The sequence below is a fragment of the Panthera onca genome, chromosome F1 (assembly GCF_046562875.1).
Source record: "Panthera onca isolate mPanOnc1 chromosome F1, mPanOnc1 haplotype 2, whole genome shotgun sequence".
Classification (NCBI taxonomy): Eukaryota; Metazoa; Chordata; class Mammalia; order Carnivora; family Felidae; genus Panthera; species Panthera onca.
The window spans coordinates 3,249,174-3,270,058 of record NC_138355.1 but is presented as its reverse complement, the minus strand read 5'-3'; the positions used below and the strand labels follow the sequence as shown (position 1 = coordinate 3,270,058).

General features: G+C 43.4%; 1 protein-coding gene and 1 long non-coding RNA gene across 2 annotated transcripts in view; both read right to left on the bottom strand.

Annotated features, from left to right (window-relative positions):
- Positions 1-20,885, bottom strand: part of LOC145713332 (ankyrin repeat domain-containing protein 26-like) — a 101,706-nt gene that overhangs the window by 45,197 nt on the left and 35,624 nt on the right. The gene's annotated exons all lie outside the window — the stretch shown is intronic.
- Positions 2,093-17,118, bottom strand: LOC144614835 (uncharacterized). Its single transcript, XR_013553063.2, has 3 exons — positions 16,301-17,118; positions 3,846-3,936; positions 2,093-2,177 (listed from the first exon to the last, which is right to left on the bottom strand). It is a non-coding gene; the product is annotated as an uncharacterized LOC144614835 (long non-coding RNA).

Below are 20,885 nucleotides of genomic sequence, written 5' to 3'. Positions count from 1 at the left end.
AATATCTTTTAACTATAAACAGTGATTCAGCACTATAGGAATCAAACCTGGGTTTTCCATATAATTAAGATATTTTATTCTAATTTTAAGTCGAAAATCACTATGTTGATCGTATCTAAGAATCATAGTGAAAGCTTAGCCACATAAAAAAAGATTATAATGAACTAATATTGCCCTAGCAATCTTTGTGCAAATACCTACTTCATATGGATGATGAAACTGAAACCAGTACCATGGTAACCATCATATTACTTGCTAGTAAATAAAATCTTAAGACAGCACCAAAAATTAAGTCAGGGCTATAATTCCTATGCAGAACAGGTTTCATCCAGCGGGCCAAAGATGGCTACCCTCCGAACATCCTACTTGAATCACTGGCCCTTGGTGGTTCCCTGGGATCTTGGATTTCAGGAGGGTTCCCACCATTCCCTAGCTGGTTAAGAGTCGCTCACTCTGCCTAAGTGCTGGTACAATCAATGTGCTTCAGGCCGTACACTTCATTTCCTTCTGGAAACCTGGAATTTGGGGACATGCTAAGGAGAAGATGCCTATGTGATTAGCATCTGATGAAACCTCGGGCACTGAGTATCCATAAGCCTCGTACTGGCAGACAACATTTCACTTCTGCTGTCCTAATTTCATGCTGGAGGAATTTAGCACATCCTGCTAACTCCATAAAGATAGGATTCCTGGAAGCCTGCGCTTGGTCTCCTCTGGCCTGCACCACATGCACCTTTCCTCTGTGGTGATTGGCCTTTCAGCCTGTCCCCGTACCAAACCATAGGCACGAGTACAAGTATATGCTGAGTCCTGTGAGCTCTTCTAGTCAATAATCAAATCTGGGTGTCGTTGGGATGCCTCTAACACAACTGCATTATATGAAATTTTATTATTTGGGTTGATGTCTTACACGTGGTTACAGTCAGAAGGTTATGTCACAGAATACCTTTCCTGGAATCTCTTTTTCTTGATATTTGCCTTGAAAATCCCTACATTCCTATATATCCATTTGAAGAAAGGTTTAAAAGGAATAGATGAATTCATGATGTCAGAAAGTGTGAAACAAGCAACAATCCTATTTTACTCAGAAGAAACAAAAAAGAGAGAGAGAATCCTGGTGATTGCCCCTATGTTCTACCATATAAAAGTTCTCTCAAATATGAAAAATCAGTTAATTTTATCCAACTAACTAGGACTTAGTTCATTTTCCTGTCAGATAGGAATCAAAGAAGTAACAGGGGTCATTCTAGAACAATCAGAACTATCAGAATATGAAAACACACTGCTGATCATAGTTTTTTTTGTTTCTTTTCCTTAATTTCTTAGAAAATTAAAAATATAGTTCCCCTAGTAAAGGCAGTTATTGCCAAAATAAAAGTCAAAAATACTGCATCCAAAATGTCAGATGAGTTATCTTGATGTCTCCCTATCTGACCCTCCTTCCCATTCTCTTATTTTGCCCTAAATGTTACTACCGTATGAAATACCCCCATTTTATATGGCATTAACGTATATACATTTATCGCTGACTACAAATGCTTATGTTCATCCATGGTAGTTAGGACATAACTCTGCATCATCAGCTAGGTCAGTCCTTAATGTCTTCGCAACAGTGAGGATAACAGTAAGAGTGGGAACATTTTGGGATACTACTCTGACAGATTCTGGTACTAGAAGCTCACCTGATAGTGTTGCTGCATTTCAAATAGTCTGCTCTTCCTTTTAAAGAACGAGTGTATTTTACCACCTTCCAGTAGAAACACAATACACGCCGGCTTACTTTCCTTCATTTACTCCCTGTAGTCTCCACCGTTCTCATCATTCCCTCTTTGGCTCTCTCTTATTTCCTGAGGTTCCTTAGGCCTTCCAGTATCTTGAAAGGGAACTAGTCATTTAGCTCCTTTGGTGGCACTCTCAAATTAATCTGTTGCTGACATCACATATATGCAACTTATCTCCTTTTCACATCTCTTTCTCTTTCCTATGCACTTAACAGGCGGTTTTCTTTAGATATTAGAATATATCAGTGTTCCTGTTTTAAATCAACATTCTGTCAAATAACCTTTGAATAAAATACTGGTCTTATCTTCTACTTGTCCATTTAATATACTTTGCACTTTCCGATCCGCAGCACCAGAGAAATGAAGAACATATTTGTTGGGCTTCTCACACATACTCTGTTAAAAGTAGCATCAGTAATGAGTTGCGTGAAGACTTCCTAATCCTTTTCCAAGAAAATATCTGAATTTATGATTTTAATAACAATCAGACTTACAAATAAGAAAAACGTATTGAAAACCAAAACATTTAAATACCTCATATACGCTCTCTTGATTCAGCGTACCTTTGAATCTTCATTTGGCTACTGACTCTCTAAACTGAACAAGGAAGGCCAGAATACTTTCAAAGGCAGAAGCCTGACTTGTATGCAGATTTCAAAAAGGAACTAACAAAACACCTTCCTTTGCATTCCCGACCAAAATAAAAGGACGTTTGAAATAAGTATTGAAACAAATTCTTTAAAAGTATACTTGCTATAAATTAAAACTGCTTCTAATAACATGGCAGACATTTGTTTCAGTGTCAATTCATACCTCACATGATAAACTTTGGAGTATACCATGTTGGGTATAAACAAAACACTGTTGTAGCTGCTGCTTCCTTTAGGTAAGCAAAGGCTTGACCTTTTTCTTGATGAAAGAAAGGTTGGATCGAATGGCAAAGTAGTAAGAAAAACTTTTCTTAAAATTACGATTAACTAATAGCAAAAAAATTGTAGATATACGTATGGAACTCTTCAAAATGTGTAGTAAGCATTCAAACGGCAAGTATAAGAACATTTATGTCTTAGTCACCTAAAATGTGCCAAACACTTATTCCAGTATGCACATTTTCTTTTCTACACACAACAATCATAATGATTATGATGATGGAGTGGGTCTTCCTACATCTTGGTCACTCTAAGACATTGGAGTAAAACGATGATCTGTGGTCCTCTCTGTCCGGAATGTCCCTCGCCACGGTCTACACGACCGGTCCTTCTCATCTTTCACTTGGCACCTTTTGCCACTCTCAGATCTTTTCTGACTACCAGAATTCCCACTCCCACTCTCATCCTCACCCTCACTACAAACGCCCCCAATATTCTCTCAACTAACAGTGTCCGTTTTCTATTGCTGAAGCCTTTATACTGACTTATAATGGATTGCTGTTGACTTACTTTTCTGCTTCGACCACTACAACCTGACCCCTCCACTTGTACACTCAGTATCTAACTGCTTCGTACATACTCAGCATACAACGACCAATTAATTAAGGTCAAAACATTTACACTAATCTCACTGAGAAGATCTCAAAAGTGCCAAATCACTATACTGTTGACCTTTGAGCAAAGCAAGAGGTACGGGCTCTGATGGCCATGCACTCGAAAATCCACAAGTATCTTTTGAATCCTCAAAAACAAAATAAAAATAAAATCTCCTACTGAATTTCCTACTTCAAAAGCAATTACACTTAAACATAAAATATATATATATTAAAAACCAAAATATTAAAGCAGAAGCTCTTGTATATGCTCTCTAGATCTAACCTACCTTTCAGCCTCATTTGGCCATTAACTCTGTAAACTGAGCATGGAAGGTCAGGGTTAGGATAACGGATGCTGACCTTACCAACAATATAAACAGTCGAGTAATGCATTTTTTCTCTGTTATATGTATTACATACTGTATTCTTACACTATAAACTAAAGAAATGTTACTAAGATAATCGTAAGGAAGGGGTGCTGGGTGGCACTGTCGGTTCAGGGTCAGGCTCTTGACTTTGGCTCAGGTCCTGATCTATACCTCCTGGGTTCAACGCTGGCAGTGTGGAGCCTGATGAAGATTCTCTCTCTGCCCCCGCTTCCCCTCCTCACGTGCTCTGTCCTCTCATTCTCTGAAAATAAACAAAAACAAGAAGAAAAAGAATATCATAAGGAAGAGAAAATATATTTACAGGATGGTACTGTATTTATTGGAAAAAATCTGTGCGTCAGTGGACTCCCACAGTCCAAACCCATCTTGTTCAAGGGTCAACTGTATACCTATATGATGTCTCCACTAAGAGACTACTGGAACTTATCACAGCCTCAAATTAGAAATACAAAAACCCATTCTAACTTTCCCATTCTTTTCTGGACACTATGGCCATTTTATTGGCCTTCGAACATCTTCACATTGAAAACAAGTATTCTTGCGGGTCCTGGGTGACTTAGTCGATTGGCACCCAACTCTGAAATTGTGAAAAGGAAAGTAAAAGGAGGCAGGAGGAATTAAGATGGCAGAGGAGGGGGATCAGAATTTCCCTTGTCCCTCAAACACAGCAGTATTGAGGTCACAACACTTGGAATACCAGGAATACAGGCTGCAGAGGGACAGAATAATCTCCACAGGTGCAAACAGACAGCTTGGCGGGACAGAAGGGTGTGTATGCGAATTGGGAGAAATAAAATGGGCAGCACAGGCTGGAGTAGGGGAAGTCCTTTGGTGGAGAAACCAAAGGAAGATAGAGGCTGTGGGATGTGTATTTGGATATGAGAAAACCTGTCCGGACCACAGACCAAGGAGAGTTCGAGAGAGCCAGTTTCTACTTTGCAAAACAGCCTTAGAAGCTAAAAAACAGAATTTTCAAGGTTGCCAGACTTTCTCTAGACCAGAGCTGCCACCTCCCATGCCTGGTGGGGAGGGAGCTCCCTCTAGACTTGGTAGCAATCCCAGGGCTACACTGGGGGAGAACACCTTGAGTATGGTGGAAAGAGGAGGTATTGCAGCCAGGTTGCTCGCACACCCCGGTTTACAACTTTAATTACCTTTCCCCATACAAGGCAACATTGGGCAGATTCCAAGGATTAGAACATGAGTATCTTGGGGGGTGGGCATTATTCTGACACAGATAACATTGCCCAGGAGTGTCTGGGAGCAAGTACTATTTGAATGTAGAAACCCCTCCCTCCATAGGTACCCAGGGAGAGTAAGAGACACTTGGCCGGTGGGGGGGGGGGGGCGGCCACTGGAGTCTCAGGGGGGCAGAACCCTTGAGTATCTGCACCATGTCCTGTGTTCCTTTCGCCCTTGTCCTCCTCAGTCTGCACAGGTGACAGCCGACCTGCCCTGGGTGGAAGATTGGTGGGGGACCTCTCAGCTCTGTTCCACCCCTTCACTCACCTGGCTTTGTGTTCTACCTGTTCCTTCCCATGCCAGGGTGTGTGTGGCCCAGGCAGGGCTGACTCAGCCACCCTCCGTATCCAAGAGCCCAGGACAGATGGCTACCATCACCTACACTGGAAACAGCAACAGTGTTGGCAACCAGGGAGCAGCTTGGTTGTAGAAACACCTGGGCCATGTTCCCAAACTCCTGACCCAAAGAATTATAACAGATTTTAAGGGATCTCAGAGAGATTCTTAGGCTCCAGGTTAGGCACCCCAGCATCTCTCTCTCTCTCTCTCTGCGGCTTGAGCCCGGAGATGAGGTTGAGTATTACTGCCCAGCACGAGGCAGTGGCTTGGGGCCTGCATTGTGCTCGGGGCTCACAGGGAAGGGAGATTAAAACCCACGGGCTGCCTGCACCTATTCACTGCCCAGAGCCTTCCTTGTCACTGTGCCTAGTGGGTAATTGGCTGCTGAGTTCCAGGGATGTGTCCGTGGGGTGGGGTGGTGGAGGGTGGTCACGCGTGGCCATCCTCTCTCTTATGGTCTCCTGGAACTGGGTGTGTTGCCGCACCTCCATTTCTAAAGTCCTGAGCGTGGCCTGCTGACTCAGCCGTCCTCACTGTCTGGGGCTCTTGGTCAGAAGATCACTCTGTCCTGCACTGGAAGCATGTTAGTTCCTAGGACCAGCTTGCCTAGGGAAAAAGCTCTCCCCTCAAAACTCTTGCTCACTCCCAGTCTCCTGCTTCTACATGTACACCCCCAAAGAGTAGACCCAGTTGATCCCTGGGTCCGATCTTAGGCTGAGGGTAACTGGCTTGTCCCAAGGAGGGCTCAAGTCTGCCAGAGTGGAACACCCATGAAATATGCTGAGAGCTGTCTCTCTGTCCCTGAGGACACATCCCTGCATTGTCCTCTCCCCCTAGTCAGGGATGACAGCATGGGACGAACTGCAGGGTGAGGTGAAGACTGTCCACCCCTCATGACTGCCATAGTGGGAAGCTGGTTGGTCTTGGCCAGTCCATCACTGTCCTTTGTCCTTCTGATGTCCTCAATCTGGAACGAGTGTTGTCTGAGCACGGCTTCCCTCTGGCCCCCCTCTACAGGGATCTCCACCATGGAGGCCATTTCGCTGAGGTCAGGGCTTCGCCACGGAAAAGAGGCTGCAGCCTGAAGAGGAAGCTCGTGGGCAGCAAGGAGACCCCTGACTGGGAAGAGGGGGCAGCGGACAGAGCATGGGGTGCAGTTCTGTCTCTCCAGGGTCCCCTTTGTATAGGTGCCTCTGGCCCTCAGGCAGCAGGGGGTGCAGTGGGCCTGCCCTGCTAGAACCCCTGGGGCACAGTCCTGGCTCAGAGCTCAGATGGAGCTCCCTCCAAGGGTAGGAGCTCCCTCCAAGGGTAGAAGGATCTGCATGTCCCATTGAATAGGGTAAGTGGGTTCCTCAGGAAGCAGAGCTCCAGGGGCATGTCCGTCAAAGCCTACGAGCTCACCTCCCCTCCTCCTCCCTCTCTGTCCGGGTGATCTGCTGTCCATGAATCAGGGGAGGCTCAGTCATTTCCTTCTTATCTGAGGGCACAACAGGACAATGACTTCAGCCTCACCATCCCCGTGTCTCTCTGCCTTTATTGCAGGGCCCTGGGCACAAACTGCACTGTCCCAGGAATCTCAGTGGTGGGGTATCCTGGCCAGAGAGGTCCCTATCTTGCACTGGGTAGGGCAGCATCTTTAGACTGTGCTGTGCAGGCTGGTATAAACCGCTCCCTGGTGCTGCCCCCAAAGCTGTGATGCCCAGAAGTTCTCGGTGCCCACCTCCTTCTGGGATTATGGTTAGGCTTGCCCACTTCGATTAGTTGTGAACCATCTTGCATTCGATGGAAAACTTTGAGTCTGTTTAGAGTGATATATGTTCATTGAAGGAATGACGTAGGAAGTGACCACTAAGGATTCAAGTGTGAGTTCTGTTCCTTAGGAAGTTGTCTTGGTGACTTATCCCATGTCTTCAGTGACCATGGGGCTAAACAGGCTTTTCTGCCTGGTTTTGGACAAGAAATTGACTAACCTCTCTTCAGACAGGCTGCGTGCAGAGGTGACTAAACTCACGTTACAAGTTTGGATTAAACGGACAATTGCCAGTTAAGTGCTTGGGACATGTGGGCGAGCATGGGGTGGGGGGGGGGTGTGCTCTTTGGAAGAACCTGAGAGACTGTACAATGAACATGCCAGGAGGGCAGGGACACCACCGCACTACTGTGTATCCCATGTCCCCAGTAGAGACATCCAGCCCCTAGACATCTGTGCTTTAAGGAAAACAAAAGGCAGGCACACAACGTAGAACTGAGAAAAGAATGTCCATGATAGAGGCTGACTGGTACTGGCACGAAAACACTCAGATCAGTGGAACACAACAGAGAGCCCAGAAATGGACCCACAAACGTATGGCCAACTAATCTGTGACAAAGCAGGAAAGAATACCCAGTGGAATAAAGACAGTCTCTTCAGCAAGTGGTGCTGGGAAAACTGGACAGCGACATGCAGAAGAATGAACCTGGACCACTTTCTTACACCAGACACAAGACAGAGTTTGGGATTGGCTGTGGCAATGGTGGGGGGGTGACAGCTGTGGTGACAGTGGTCCTAGCCTGGACCTCAGAGCTGCATGGAGGCTCAGGCCTGCTGGGTGAGGTCGTGACCCAGTAATGCGGGGCCAGGCCTCCACACATTTAGTGGTAACAGGACAAGCACCTTGCGAGGACCTTAGGCAAATAATACTTCTGTCTTCACAAGCGCCCCTTGAGGATGGTACTGGAAGGACTGTCACTCCTATTTTAGACATGAGGAAAGGGACTCCTAGAGGGGTTTGTTGAGCCTGCCCTGGGTCATGCAGTGTGAAGGACAGAGCTGGGCATGGAGCAGACTGTGCAGATACAGATCCTGCACCTCCCCGATGTGCACCCGTTGTCCCGTCTCTGGGGAATCTCTGTCCTGTTCACCAGGTGCAAGGGGGTGTGTGCAGCATGCCTGTGTGAGTAAGAACTTTGCAGTCTCTGCCTCCATCGATCCTAAGTATTCTCTGGAAGATACATACGAAATAAACACACAATAAAAAGTCACCTAGGAGGAGATCCCCGAAACAGATCACCTGAGCACAGCTCTAGTCAGGGAGCACTTGGGTGGCTCTCTTGGAGGGGCTGACTAAGCCCCCAGCTAAGGAACGTATTCAGGGTAACTGGGGTGCAGCATGGGTCATGGCTGGGGTGAGCAGTGGTGGAAGCAATGTCTCCTGCAGAGGAAAAAGCATATGGATGGAATCAGGAGGTGACAAGGAAAATTTGAGAAGGAAGTGATGGGAGGCCTATGAGACAGGCGCTTTACCTCAGTCAACAAGACAACTAACCAACCCAGCAAACTGCAGGGTGTGCTGAGACACAGCTCAGGGCACAGAGTCAACTTGAAGCCACAATAACAGTGTCCTGAGGCTCAGACTTCCGTGATAGGAGATACAGTGAGAATCTGAGTCCTCCCCAACCTCTGTGCCATACACACATCTGTGTGATTCAGGTTTGGAATGGTCTCTAGGAAAACAGGATACAAAAATCAGCTGCATCCTCTTGGCTGCTGTAGACAGCCTTTGAGCAGTTTGGAGCAATTCTGCGTGTATTTTAAAGATGCAACATGGAGGGGCACCTGGGTGGCTCAGTCAGTTGAGAATCCGACTTTGGCTCAGGTCATGAGCTCATGGTCTGTGAGTTCGAGCCTCGAGTCGGGCTCTTTGCTGACAGCTCAGAGCCTGAGGCCTGCTTCGGATTCTGTCTCTCTCTCTCTCTCTGTCTCTGCCCCCCCCCCACTCATGCTCTCTCTCGTGCACGCACATGTGCACTGTTAAAAATAAAAACATAAAAAAGTTTTTTTTTAAAGATGCAATGTGGATCTCCAATGACTGGAAGTTTTACATTGTATCTTGGAATCCCTGGATATGTTCACATTTCTTTTCCATAAATCACAAGTCTCATCAAGATAGCTTTTGATAAAACATTCCTGGCCAAAAATAATTATTTTATTTTATTCCAAAATATCCATCTCTGTGACTGTGAGGATGAGTGAAATTTATAAGTGAAAGAAATCATAAATATCCAAATTTGACCACTACAAAATAATATATATAATAAGCTTTGAACAATTGTTTACTTTTTCCAACTTAAAAATAACACAACGAAACCACATCTCATAACCTAAATTCAACTGGAGGATACTGTCAATATTAGCCACAGGTGCTGGGTTACATTATTCAGTATACTGTTTTAAGAAAATTCCTTTTATTCATTTATTTATTTTTAACACTTATTTAATTTTTGAGAGAGAGGGTGAGCATGAGTTGGGAAGGGGCAAGAAAGAGAAGGAGACAGACCATCTGAAGCGGGCTCTGCACCGAGAACAAAGGGCCTGACACAGGGCTCAAACTCATGAACCGTGAGATCATGACCTGAACTGAAGTGGGATGCTTAACCAACTGAGCCACCCAGGTACCCTTAAGAAAGTTCCTTTTAAGCCGGGGCGGAGGGGCAGCCCGCCGGCAAAGCAGAGCCCCCGAGTCTGGCTTGCAAAAACGGAGGGGCCGGACGGAGTGTGTTCTGACAGCAAGCAGGATTTAACATCTGGAAGGTTATAAGTTAACAGATCTGCTCGGAGAACGGGGGTGGGGAGTGCTGGAGGACAACGGGAGGGAGAGTTGTTGAGCCCCAGACAACAGAGCGCAGCTTGGCGGGGAACAAAGGCGCTCGCCAGGGCCATCTCCCTCACCCATCCCCCAGCCAAAATGCCAAAGGGAACCAGTTCCTGTCAGGGAGCTTGCTTGCACCGCGCAAACACCCAATGCTGTGCTTCTGTGGATCCATCCCTCCGAAGGTCTGACTCCTTCCCGGTGCCGCAGGGCCCCTCACGAAACGGATCTCCAAAGGAAAGCGAGCTGAGCCTGCCCCTCCCGCCCCTGTGCACCTTGCCGATCCACCCCAGCTAATAAGCCAGATCCCCAGCACCACAAGCCTGGCAGTGTGCAAGTAGCCCAGATGGGCCACGCCACCCCACAGTGAATCCTGCCCCTAGGAGAGGGGAAGAGAAGGCACACACCAGTCTGACTGTGGCCCCAGCGGTGGGCTGGGGGCAGACATCAGGTCTGACTGCGGCCCGGCCACCAACGCAAGTTATGCAAGACAGCACAGGGGAAGTGCCCTGCAGTTCCGCACCACTCCAGGGACTATCCAAAATGATGAAACAGAAGAATTCCCCTCAAAAAAATCTCCAGGAAATAACGGCAGCTAACGAACTGCTCAAAAACTATTTAAACAATACAAGAGAAAGTGAATTTAGAATAACAGTCATAAAATTAATCGCTGGGCTTGAAAACAGTATAAAGGACAGCAGAGAAGCTATTGCTACAGAGATCAAGGAACTAAGGAACAGCCAGGAGGAGCTAAAAAATGTTATTAATGAGCTGCAAAATAAAATGGAGACAACCACAGCTCGGATTGAAGAGGCAGAGGAGAGAATAGGTGAACTAGAAGATAAAATTATGGAAAAAGAAGAAGCTGAGAAAAAGAGAGATGAAAAAATTCAAGAGTATGAGGGGAAAATTAGAGAACTAAGTGATGCACTAAAGGGAAACAAATACTAGAAGAAATCATAGCTGAGAACTTCCCTGATCTGGGGAAGGAAAAAGGCATTGAAATCCAAGAGGCACAGAGAATTCCCTTCAGACATAACGAATCGATCTTCTGCACTACATATGATAGTGAAACTGGCAAAATACAAGGATAAAGAGAAAATTCTGAAAGCAGCTAGGGATAAACGTGCTCTAACATATAAAGGGAGACTGATAAGACTAGTGACAGATCTCTCTACTGAAACTTGGCAGGCCAGAAAAGAATGGCAGGAAATCTTCAATGTGATGAACAGAAAAAAATATGCAGCCGAGAATCCTCTATCCAGCAAATCTGTCATTTAGAATAGAAGGAGAAATAAAGGTCTTCCCAAGCAAACAAAAACTGAAGGAATTCATCACCACTAAACCAGCCCTACAAGAGATCCTAAGGGGGATCCTGTGAGACAAAGTACCAGAGACATCGCTACAAGCATGAAACCTACAGACATCACAATGACTCTAAACCCGTATCTTTCTATAATAACACTGAATGTAAATGGACTAAATGCGCCAACCAAAAGACATAGGGTATCAGCATGGCGAAAAAAAACAAGACACATCTATTTGGTGTCTACAAGAGACTCATTTTAGACCTGAGGACACTTTCAGATTGAAAGTGAGGGGATGGAGAACTATTTATCATGCCACTGGAAGTCAAAAGAAAGCTGGAGTAGCCATACTTATATGAGACAAACTAGACTTTAAATTAAAGGCTGTAACAAGAGATAAAGAAGGGCATTATACAATAATTACAGGGTCTATCCATCAAGAAGAACTAACAATTATAAATGTCTATGCGCCGAATATGGGAGCCCCCAAATATATAAAACAATTACTCACAAACATAAGCAACCTTATTGACAAGAATGTGGTAATTGCAGGGGACTTTAATACCCCACTTACAACAATGGATAGATCATCTAGACACATGGTCAATAAAGAAACAAGGGCCCGGAATGATACATTGGATCCGATGGACTTGACAGATATATTTAGAACTCTGCATCCCAAAGCAACAGAATATACTTTCTTCTTGACTGCACATGGAACATTCTCCAATATAGATCACACACTGGGTCACAACACAGACCTTCATAAGTATACAAGAATTGAGATCATACCATGCAAACTTTCAGACCACAATGCTATGAAGCTTGAAATCAACCACAGGAAAAAGTCTGGAAAACCTCCAAAAGCATGGAGGTTAAAGAACACCCTACTAAAGAATGAATGGGTCAACCAGGCAATTAGAGAAGAAATTTAAAAATATATAGAAACAAACAAAAATGAAAATACAACAATCCAAATGCTTTGGGATGCAGGGAAGGCAGTCCTGAGAGGAAAGTACATTGCAATCCAGGCCTATCTCAAGAAACAAGAAAAATCCCCAATACAAAATCTAACAGCACACCTAAAGGAAATAGAAGCAGAGCAGCAAAGACACCCCAAACCCAGCAGCAGAAGAGAAATAATAAAGATCAGAGCAGAAATAAACAATATAGAATCTAAAAAAACTGTAGAGCAAATCAATGAAACCAAGAGTTCGTTTTTTGAAAAAATAAACAAAATTGATAAACCTCTAGCCAGGCTTCTCAAAAAGAAAAGGGAGATGACCCAAATAGATAAAATCATGAATGAAAATGGAATTATTACAACCAATCCCTCAGAAATACAAGCAATTATCAGGGAATACTATGAACAATTATATGCCAACAAATTGGACAACCTGGAAGAAATGGACAAATTCCTAAACACCCACATACTTCCAAAACTCAAACAGGAGGAAATAGAAAGCTTGAACAGACCCATAACCAGCGAAGAAATTGGATCAGTTACCAAAAATCTCCCAACAAATAAGAGTCCAGGACCAGATGGCTTCCCTGGGGAATTCTACCAGACATTTAAAGCAGAGATAATACCTATCCTTCTCAGGCTATTCCAAAAAATAGAAAGGGAAGGAAAACTTCCAGACTCATTCTATGGAGCCAGCATTACTTTGATTCCGAAACCAGACAGAGACCGGTAAAAAAAGAGAACTACAGGCCAATATCCCTGATGAATATGGATGCAAAAATTCTCAATAAGATACTACCAAATCGAATTCAACAGCATATAAAAAGAATTATTCACCATGATCAAGTGGGATTCATTCCTGGGATGCAGGGCTGGTTCAACATTCGCAAATCAATCAACGTGATACATCACATTAATAAAAGAAAAGATACGAACCATATGGTCCTGTCAATCGATGCAGAAAAAGCATTTGACAAAATTCAGCAACACTTCTTAATAAAAACCCTGGAGAAAGTCGGGATAGAAGGAACATACTTAAACATCATAAAAGCCATTTATGAAAAGCCCACAGCTAACATCATCTTCAATGGGGAAAAACTGAGAGCTTTCCCCCTGAGATCAGGAACACGACAGGGATGTCCACTCTCACCGCTGTTGTTTAACATAGTGTTGGAAGTGCTAGCATCAGCAATCAGACAACAAAAGGAAATCAAAGGCATCAAAATTGGCAAAGATGAAGTCAAGCTTTCATTTTTTGCATATGACATGATATTCTACATGGAAAACCCAACAGACTCCACCAAAAGTCTGCTAGAACTGATACATGAATTCAGCAAAGTTGCAGGATACAAAAGCAATGTACAGAAATCAGTTGCATTCTTATACACTAATAATGAAGGAACAGAAAGACAAATAAAGAAACTGATCCCATTCACAATTGCACCAAGAAGCATAAAATACCTAGGAATAAGTCTAACCAAAGATGTATAAGATCTGTATGCTGAAAACTATACAAAGCTTATGAAGGAAATTGAAGACGATATAAAGAAATGGAAAAACGTTCCGTGCTCATGGGTTGGAAGAATAAATATTGTTAAAATGTCAATACTTCCCAAAACTATCTACACATTCAATGCAATCCCAATCAAAATTGCACCAGCATTCTTCTCGAAGCTAGAACAAGCAATCCTAAAATTCATCTGGAACCACAAAAGGCCCCGAATAGCCAAAGTAATTTTGAAGAAGAAGACCAAAGCAGGAGGCATCACAATCCCAGACTTTAGCCTCTACTACAAAGCTGTAATCATCAAGACAGCATGGTATTGGCACGAAAGCAGACACACAGACCAATGGAATAGAATAGAGACTCCAGAATTGGACCCACAAATGTATGGCCAACTAATCTTTGACAAAGCAGGAAAGAACATCCAGTGGAAAAAAGACAGTCTCTTTAACAAATGGTGCTGGGAGAACTGGACAGCAACATGCAGAAGAATGAAACTAGACCACTTTCTTACACCATTCACAAAAATAAACTCAAAATGGATAAAGGACCTGAATGTGAGACAGGAAACCATCAAAACCCTAGAGGAGAAAGCAGGAAAAAACCGCTCTGAACTCTCAGCTGCAGCAATTTCTTCCTTGACACATCTCCAAAGGCAAGGGAATTAAAAGCAAAAATGAACTATTGGGACATCATGAAGATAAAAAGCTTCTGCACTGCAAAGGAAACAATCAACAAAACTAAAAGGCAACCAACAGAATGGGAAATGATTTTTGCAAATGATATATCAGACAAAGGGCTAGTATCCAAAATCTATAAAGAGCTCACCAAACTCCACACCCAAAAATCAAATAACCCAGTGAAGAAACGGGCAGAAAACATGAATAGACACTTCTCTAAAGAAGACATCCAGATGGCCAACAGGCACATGAAAAGATGCTCAACGTCGCTCCTTATCAGGGAAATACAAACCAAAACCACACTCAGATATCACCTCACGCCAGTCAGAGTCGCCAAAATGAACAAATCAGGAGACTATAGATGCTGGAGAGGATGTGGAGAAATGGGAACCCTCTTGCACTGTTGGTGGGAATGCAAATTGGTGCAGCCACTCTGGAAAACAGAGTGGAGGTTTCTCAAAAAGTTAAAAATAGACCTACCCTATGACCCAGCAATAGCACTGCTAGGAATTTACCCAAGGGATACAGGAGTGCTGATTCACAGGGGCACTTGTACCCCAATGTTTATAGCAGCACTCTCAACAATAGCCAAATTGTGGAAAGAGCCTAAATGTCCATCAACTGATGAATGGATAAAGAAATTGTGGTTTATATACACAATGGAATACTACTTGGCAATGAGAAAGAATGAAATATGGCCCTTTGTAGCAACGTGGATGGAACTGGAGAGTGTGATGCTAAATGACATAAGCCATACAGAGAAAGAGATACCATATGTTTTCACTCTTATGTGGATCCTGAGAAACTTAACAGAAACCCATGGGGGAAGGGAAGGAAAAAAAAAAGAGGTGAGAGTGGGAGAGAGCCAAAGCATAAGAGACTCTTAAAAACTGAGAACAAACTGAGGGTTGATGGGGGTGGGAGGGAGAGGGGGGTAGGTGATGGGCATTGAAGAGGGCATGTTTTGGGATGAGCACTGGGTGTTGTATGGAAACCAATTTGACAATGAATTTCATACATTAAAAAAAAGTTCCTTTTAAAGTGAGACTAGCCTCTGTTTTTAAGTGCAATTAATGCACGTATTTGACCTAACAGTATGCACACAGCTTCAAGGTGAGTTTTCATCTGAGATGCAGTTTATATTGAACTGTGTATATCACAAAAACCCGAGGACAATCTGTCACGCATGTGGCCTGAGGATACTCAAAAGAATATGATTTGGTGAATGAGTTCAGCGGAGAGATGGGAGACGACAGATCCACAAAATTCTGCCCTCCAAAAAAGCAATGAGGAATCTGTCCCAAATTGCCACCATCAACATTTGCAGAACTCTGGAAATGAACGAGGATTTGCAGCAATGGAGGGGATGCTCGTTCCAGGAAAACAGCAGCTAAATCTCAGTCAGAACCATGAGTTTCGTGCTGTTCTCACCTGCCTTGCCCCATGCCCTGCTCTGTGGTTCCACACGATCCAGAAAATGAAGAGCCCACATTCACAGTGAGAGTCAGCACTGTGCAGCCAGCCACCAGACAGAGCAAAGAGGGGCTTAAGCCTCCTCAAAACCTCTTTCCTAGGAAATAATCACTACTGGACCTATCTGGTAGGTCTCTATCAGACCCTACTTATTCAACTGCCTGCATTTAATTGGACTCGGAGCTTGCCCAGGACAAAAAGCCCTTTTTTCCCCTGGAATCATTGTCAAAACACAACAAAACAAAAATACAGGCAATTGCTTAACTTGCACTTGCTTAATGTAATGGATAATACTTGGAGCAAATAACAGGCCAACAAAAAGCCTTAAAAAAGGAGCTTAGAAATGAAATTTCTGTAGGAGTTCTGAAAAGCTCTTAGTCCTAGGAATCTAGACCACGTGCAAATGTAGGGCTGTGCACATGCTCAGGAAAGATTCCACAAGCCCCCATGTTGTCACCGCTGGCTGACCTTGATGTTGTTCTTCAGCAAGTGAAGGTTATGGCAGAGTTCTCTGCTGCCAGCTGAGTGTTGAAGACACGGTTCCACATGCCCACACAGCCCCTCAGCAAGGACTGAGTGACTTCTCAGTTCTGGGCTGCTAATGCAATCTCGATCCAGTCAATGGCTGCACCACCAAGTAGCCAAGCAGGTACTACCACGATCCTACATGACAAAGAATACAGACTTCTTCAGAGAATGAGTTCAGAAAGGTCACTCACAAGAAAATAGCAATGACAAAATTAAAAAAAAAAAAGCCAACACAATCAACCATAGGGAGGGGTGAGATCCGATTCCCAGAGTTGCCATATTATTTAAAATGTTTAATTTATACACCCCTGCACCCCAAATAAGAGTAATTATAAGAGACCTACAAGGAAATTACTAAGTCTGGCTCTATACAGGAAAGAGTTACACAACAGGTTTGAGACTGCTTTCCTTAGAAAGGTCTGCTTGCTCGATTGGCCACTGGCTGACGTCTGGGAACTTGGAACCAGGAGGGTCCCCACCATTCTCTGGTAAGAGTGGCTTGGTCTGCCTCAACTGTATGAACACTGTGGCTTACGCTAAGAATCTCTTACTTTCTGGAATTGTGGCCTTCAGTTATGTGCTAAATGACTGGTCTCCACTAAAAACCTTTGGGCACACAGTCACTAATGAACTTCCCTGGAAGACAATGTTTCACACGTATTGTCTCGAGTCGTTGCTGGAGGAATGAGGTGTGTCCATGAGACTCCACTGCAACAGGATATTTTAAATTATTTAATGTTTATTTATTTTTGAGACCGAGAGAGAGAGAGAGAGAGAGAGAGAGAGAGCGCGCGCAAGTTGGGGAGGGGCAGAGAGAGAGTGAGACACAGAATCCAAAGCAGACTCCAGGATCCGAACTGTCCGCACAGAGTTGATGCGGGGCTCAAACTCACCGACCGTGAGATCATGACCTGAGCTGAAGTTGGGCACAAAACCAACTGAGTCACCCAGGCGCCCCCATCGCAACAGGATTCTTAAAACCCTGTGCCTGGTGTTCTTTGGGCCTCCTCTCATGTGTCTTTTCCATTTGCTTCTTTTGCTGGGCGTGCTTCTACTGTAATAAACCATAGCAATCAGCATGACTGTATGCTGAGTTCAGTGAGTCTTCCCAGAGAGTCTTACCAGGCTGATACACAAGAAAATTAAAAAGCAACCAACAGAGCTGTCCCTGAGAGAAGTCCAGACATTGGACAAATACTTTGTATCAGTTTTATTTTATTTTATTTTATTTTATTTTATTTTATTTATTTATTTTGGTGCTAAGAGAGTAGATCTTTTTTAAATATGAAATTTATTGTCAAATTGGTTTCCATACAATACCCAGTGCTCATCCCAAAATGTATCCTCCTCAATACCCATCACCCACCCTCCCCTCCCTCCCACCCCCTATCAACCCTCAGTTTGTTCTCAGTTTTTAAGAGTCTCATGCTTTGGCTCTCTCCCTCTCTAATCTCTTTTTTTTTCTTTTTTTTATTCCCCTCCCCCATGGAAGTTCTGTTAAGTTTCTCAGGATCCACATAAGAGTGAAAACATATGGTATCTGTCTTTCTCTGTATCAGCTATTTTAAAGACATTCAAGGACTTCACAGAGCTCATAGTTAAAGAGCTAAATTATAGTACAAGAATTGTGCCTCTCCAAGTGGAGAGTAACAATAAAAAGATATAAATTATAAAAGAGAACCAAATAGAACTTCTGGAGTTGAAAAGAATAAAATGTCACCAGAGAGGCTTGAATTGATTTTCTGGGGCTTCTGTGGCAAATTACTATACACACTACGTGGCCTTAAACAACACAAATTTCCTGTGATATGCTGCTGTGTGAAAAGCTAGAAGTCTGAACTCAAGCTGTAGGCTGGGAAAGAGGTGGGGAATTATCCCTCTTCACCACTATCTTGCTTTCGGGATTTTTCTGGAAACCCATGGCTTTCCTTGGCTTATATCTGCAGTTCTTCTATCTCTGCCTCAGCCAGCACCTGACATGGCCTTTGCCCCTCTGTCTGTGTGTCCAAACCTCCCTGCTCTGGTAAGGACAACAGCCTCTGCATTAGGGCCAGCCCCAATCCGGGGTTGATGATATCTGGAAAGACCTTACTTCAACTTTCACAAGTACTGGGGGTTAGAGCTCTGATACATAATTTGGGATGGGATACAGTTAAATGTGCACCAGAGCTGAACAGCAGATTTGAGCAAGAGGAAGACAGAACCAGCAAATTTGAAGGTAGGAAAATTGAGATCCAGTCTGATTGACAGCAAGTTAAGAAAAATAAAAATGGGGGGTGGATGAACAGAGCCCCAAAGACCTGTGTAATACTATCAAGCATACTAACACACTAACTGAGAGAGGGAGTCCCAGAAAGACATAAAAGAGAGAAAGGACAGGGAGAATATGCAAAGTAATAAGAGCAAAAATCGCACTGAATTTGATGAAAACATTAATCAAAATATTCAAGAAGTTCAATGAACACCAAGTGGGATAAACTCACATCCCACTAAAATGGTTCAAGGCCACAGACAAAGGATTGTGAAAACAATACAAGAAAAGTGATTAATTATGTATAGAGTGTCCTCAGTAAGTTTAATGGCAAATTTTCATCAGAAACCATGGAGGCCAGAAGGCAGTGGGATGATCTACTGAAAGTGTTAAAAGACAAAACCTGTGCACGAGAATTCTGTATCTAGCCAGGATGTCCTTCAGCAATGGAAGAAGACATGAAGACATTCCCAGGTAAACAAAATGTGAGAGAATCCATTGCTATCACCAGCCCTACAAGAAACCCTAAGTCCTGGGGCACCTGGGTGGATCATTCCATTTCATATCTGACTCTTGATTTTGGCTTAGGTCATGATACCATGGTTTATGAGTTCAAGCCCTGCATCGGGCTCCACGTTGATAGTGTGGAGCCTGCTTAGGATTCTTTCTCTCTCTTTGCCCCTCCCCTGCTAATGCATTATCTCTTTCTCAAAATAAATAATAAACTTACAAAAAAAAAAAAAGAAGTCCTGAGTCCTTCCATCTAAAATGCAAAGACATTTGGGGCGCCTAGGTGGCGCAGTCGGTTAAGCGTCCGACTTCAGCCAGGTCACGATCTCACGGTCCGTGAGTTCGAGCCCCGCGTCAGGCTCTGGGCTGATGGCTCGGAGCCTGGAGCCTGTTTCCGATTCTGTGTCTCCCTCTCTCTCTGTCCCTCCCCCGTTCATGCTCTGTCTCTCTCTGTCCCAAAAATAAATAAACGTTGAAAAAAAAAATTTAAAAAATAAAATAAAATAAAATAAAATGCAAAGACATTTATTTCTACATGAATAGTTACATAGGTAAATATAAAAAAGTACAAATGTATAAGTGCATAAGCACAAGTGTATTAGCACATAAACTATATATAGCCTAAGTATATAAACAATAGATTTTCTTCTAATTTAAAACTGTGAAGTTAAAATTATACATATATATAAATTGCATATATTATAAATACATAAAACGTAAATATATATGTATGTTAATGAGCACAGGCTGTATAAAGAGGTAATTTGAGTGAAAATAATGGCAAAAAGAGAGGACATCAATTAGATATACTAAGAGTCAAGTCTCTAGGGGCACCTGGGTGTTCAGACAGTTGAGCGTCTGGCCCTTGATTTCAGCTCAAGTCATGATCTCAGCATCAGGGGATCAAGCCCAGAGTCCACAATCAGTGCAGAACCTGCTTGAGACTGACTCTCTCTCTCTCTCTCTCTCTCTCTCTCTCCCCTCCACTCCCCCATTCATGCTCTCTCTCCAAGATAAGTAAATGAAAAAAAAATTTAAAGGGGTCAAATCTCTGTATGCCATTGAAATTAATCTGGTATGAATCCAATTAGCATGTTGGAAATTAAGACATTAGTTGTAATCTCCAGTGAAACTACTAAGTATTCCCTGAATATATAGTAAAAGAAACAACATGGGAATTTACTTGGTACACTAGAAAATAACACAAAAGAAAGCAGGAATGGAGGAATATTAGAACAATAAGATATAACATATACAGAAATAATGAAAAAACAATTGATTTTGATGCTACCTGATGAGTAATTAAGGGTACATGGATTCTACATCCAATTAAGAGGCCGATATTGACAGAATGGGTAGAAAACAACAATCTCTCTCTATGCCATCTACAGGAGAGTCATGCTTTAAACCTAAGACACAAAGGCACTGAAAGTAAAAAGGATGGAAAAATATATACCAAGCAAATAGTAATCAAGAGAGCTAGACTGGCTTTGTGAAGACAAATAAACTTTATGACAGTTTTTTTCTAGAGACAAAGAAGGACATGGTATAGTGACAAAGTGTGCATCCTTCAAAGAGATCATTGTAAACACTTTGCACTCAACAGGAGAGCGCCAAAGTACATGGTGAAAGGGCGGGCCTACCCCGGCCGACTCCATCTTGTTCTGTGTCCTTCACCTTGACCACACCTCCTCCCCTTGAGCAACCCCCTCCCCCACCTGCCCAACAGAACTCGGACCCTTCCCCAGCCAATCGGCTGAGGCC